The sequence below is a fragment of the Bubalus kerabau genome, chromosome 4, assembly GCF_029407905.1.
Source record: "Bubalus kerabau isolate K-KA32 ecotype Philippines breed swamp buffalo chromosome 4, PCC_UOA_SB_1v2, whole genome shotgun sequence".
In the NCBI taxonomy this organism is placed as follows: domain Eukaryota; kingdom Metazoa; phylum Chordata; class Mammalia; order Artiodactyla; family Bovidae; genus Bubalus; species Bubalus kerabau.
The window spans coordinates 161,458,255-161,462,024 of NC_073627.1; the positions used below are offsets into that span (position 1 = coordinate 161,458,255).

Sequence of the window (3,770 nt, forward strand, 5' to 3'; positions counted from 1 at the left end):
CACTTACTTGGCTTGGGTAAGAACAGTCTTCCCATTCTTTCATAGGAACAGTAGTGAAACACCTCTCACCATTCACTGAGCACTTCTCATGCTATAAAAGTCTTCTTTGATTCTATCTTCTCTTTTCTTGAAGTTCGCGTTATATAATGTAGATAAGAAGAGTGGTGGTTGATACTAATAGGAAGACAAAGGGAAGATGTCTGCCTCTAACAACTGATAGCTTAAAAAAATTTTTTAAAGTGCAAGTTGGTGCCATTCATCTTAAATTTGGAGTCTCTACTTCAATTCTTAAATTCTAAGTCAACAGAAAAAGTCAAGTTCAACGTTCTCTACAAAGGAAATTACTATGAACTGACACTATGCTGGGTGCTTTGTACAACTTACTGAATCTTTATAATAAAACTGAGAGCAATGTTTAATTACTCCCTTTCATTCAAATAAGGGAGCAGCATTTTAGAAAAAAATGAATAACTTTCCCAACATTAAGTGATTTGTGATGGAGCAGAATTTATATTCCTTACTCACTATTTTCAAAGAGTGTGTGTGATATTTTCCACTATATCTCCAATACTTTGGCAAAATGATGTGAAGAGCTGACTCATTGGAAAACACCCTGGTGCTGGGAGACATTGAGGGCAGGAGAAGGGGGCAACAGAGGATGAGACGGTTGGATGGCATCACCGATTCAGTGGACGTGAGTTTGAGCAAACTCCGGGAGATAGTGAAGGACAGCAGGAAGCCTGGTGTGCTGCAGTCCATGGGGTCACAGTCAGACATGACCTAGTGACTGAACAACAACATCTACACAGTACACACACACACAAAAAAAAAAAATTCATTTCAGATATCACCAGGGATAAGGTTCTAAAGTAATTAACTGTCTTTCTGAAATGTGGATCAGAACCTATTGAAATCTGAGTTTATAGTAGACTACTGAACCCAGGGATTTGTAGCTAAGCTGAGCTAGCGAAGACAAAGAATGAAAATCTGTGTGCATAACTTTGGTTTCCCCAAAGAAGGTCATCAATGATCGCCTACTAATACCATGTCTTGCCTTGATACACTAAAACCACATTTCACTTTGATCTTAATTGGTTAACAGATTTATGACTCAGTAAATATTTCACAGCAGCTTTTACATCCTTGTTTCTCAAGCTATAGATTATAGGATTTAGCATTGGGGTCACCACCCCATAAAACACGGAAAAAAGCCCTTCTCTAGCTTGCAAATTGTCTTGTCCAAGGAGGTCTTGAGACTTGGGTTTGGCATACATGAATAAAATGGTACCATAAAATATGATCACCACAGTCAGATGTGCTGAGCAGGTAGAAAAGGCCTTGCGTCTCCCTGTAGCTGAGTTCATTCTCAAGATGGTATAGAGGATAAGCATATAGGAGAAAAAAATGACCAGAAGGGGTAGAACCAAGAAAGCCATAATTGACACTGCTAAAGTAACAATATTGAGGGATATATCAGCACAAGCTAACTTGAGAACAGCCAGTATTTCACATAAGAAATGATTGATAATATTATTCTCACAGAAAGGCAATCGCATGGCAAGAGATGTTTGCACAATTGAGTTGATTCCACCAGACAGCCATGAAACAGAAGCCATCAGGACATACACCACCTTGCTCATGATGACAGAGTATCTCAGAGGGTTACAGATGGCCACATAGCGGTCAAAAGCCATCATGCCAAGGAGGAAACACTCTGTTGACCCCATTGCAAATCCTAAGAACATCTGCATTGCACATCCAGAGAAGGAAATGTTCCTTTTTTTTGAGATTAAGCTCACCAAAGTTGAGGGAACAGAGGAGGATGTATAGCAGATATCCAGAAAAGAGAGGTTTCTCAGAAAGAAGTACATGGGGGTGTGAAGACGGGAATCAAATATGCTTGCTATGATCAGAACACTGTTGCCAATTAGAATCACTAGATACATAACTAGAATTACAGCAAAGAAAATAATCTCAAGTTTTGGGTAACCAGAGAGTCCCAGAAGAATGAATTCATTCACAAATGTCTTATTTATTCTATCCATGTTCCAGCTTTCAGGATGTCAGAAAAGTACCAATATAAAATATTTTCACTGCCAAGTAACAAATATAACCAATTTCTTGAATAGACATTATTCTAGGGTGAAATAGTGTGTTTTCTTTAAAACTCTGTCATTCAGTTATCTTCAAGAATGTCTTTGCCAAAAACACAGTGATACTGAGAAACTGAAAATTTCAGTGCCCTGTGTCTAATGTTTGAAGTGGCTTCCTTCAGCTGGTACAGAATCCACCTGCAATGCAGGAAACACGGGTTCGATCCTTGGGTTTTGAAGATCCCCTGGAGGAAGGCATGGCAACCCACTCCAGTATCTACCTAGGATCAGAAGCAAATTCAGAAGCGACCTTCCCCACTGTTGAAGACACTGTAAATTGAGTTTTATAAAAGCCCTAGAATATTTCAGATGATAAATCTGACTTCATTAAATCAGTTTCAGTGAGAGAGTGGTGGGGAAGGCGAAAGACCACAAAGACTGGAATTTTGATCCAGTATTTAACAGAAATGTTGAAAATCTTAAAGCAAGTGTGATTTTATGCATACTTGTTTGTCTGCCTGACACCTTAGTTCTCTATTCAGTCTGCTAAATTGTGTATTTCTATAGGGCAGACATTTGATTGTAGTAAACTGAATCACATACACAGCAGTTTAACATTTGTTCAAACATCGAGTTTGTTGTTGATCTCGTGGTCTCAGTCTGCTCTTACTATTTTATTACTTCCCATTACAAGACTAGTGTGTAAACTAGTTCTGCATACCTGTGGCAGATACCTGTGGCGGATTCATTTTGATATTTGGCAAATCTAATACAGTTATGTAAAGTTTAAAAATAAAATTAAATTAAAAAAAAAAAAAAGAATACAATGGAGATGTCTGAAGAAAAACAGTCTCTTCATTTGCTTCATTCCATGACATCAGAATTATTCTTGATAATTTATGTATTTAAGTGAACCTGAGAAAACAGTAATAATGCTTAAATATCTAACTGTATATATGTGTGTAGCACTTTATTAAAAAAATCAATCTTCTCATTATCTCTATTTTCTTTCAAATGTGAAAGACAGAATGTGGCCAAAGTAATCCAGCCTATAAGTAAACAGTGGAGCTTGAAGCACAGATATTTCCCCTTGAAGTCTAGAATTCTGTGGGCTACAACACCAAAAGTTATTATATCAAATTTTCCCACCAAGTACTACCCAGAATTTTGGGCCTTGGTGGATTAATGAAGAATCAATTATTTCAGTCTTTGCTAAATTCTTCATATGTATATAAACTTCCTGGATATTTTGTTAAAATGTAGATTTTCTTTTGCCAAGGCTGATGCAGGGCCTGTGACTCTGCATTTCTAATACACTCCCAAAGTGTGCCGAATAATAAATCACAGCTGTATTTGGTCCTAGTAATTAATTAGAGGCTGCACTGCCTCATGCTGTTCATATTTTAAGTCAATATTTAATGAGAATTTTAATTATGGAATGAAAGGGTATATTTTTATTTTATTCAAGACTTACCCTTACACTGATAAATTTCCACCTCCTAGAAGAACCTGTTAATTTCTTCTTAGTATTTATGTCAGCATTCTGAACTAAGGTCAAGTTCAACAAACAATGTCAGATTCCACAGATCTGAAAGACTAAATATTTGTCGTGCAATAGTTGTAATTATTCCCCATTCCCAAAGCAATTTAAAGTTGGAATGAGAGATCTGTTGAATG

General features: G+C 36.9%; 1 pseudogene; it reads right to left on the reverse strand.

Annotated features, from left to right (window-relative positions):
• Window positions 1-1,076: 1,076 nt before the first annotated feature.
• On the reverse strand, window positions 1,077-2,133 carry LOC129651019 (olfactory receptor 13C4-like; annotated as a pseudogene).
• Window positions 2,134-3,770: the final 1,637 nt, after the last annotated feature.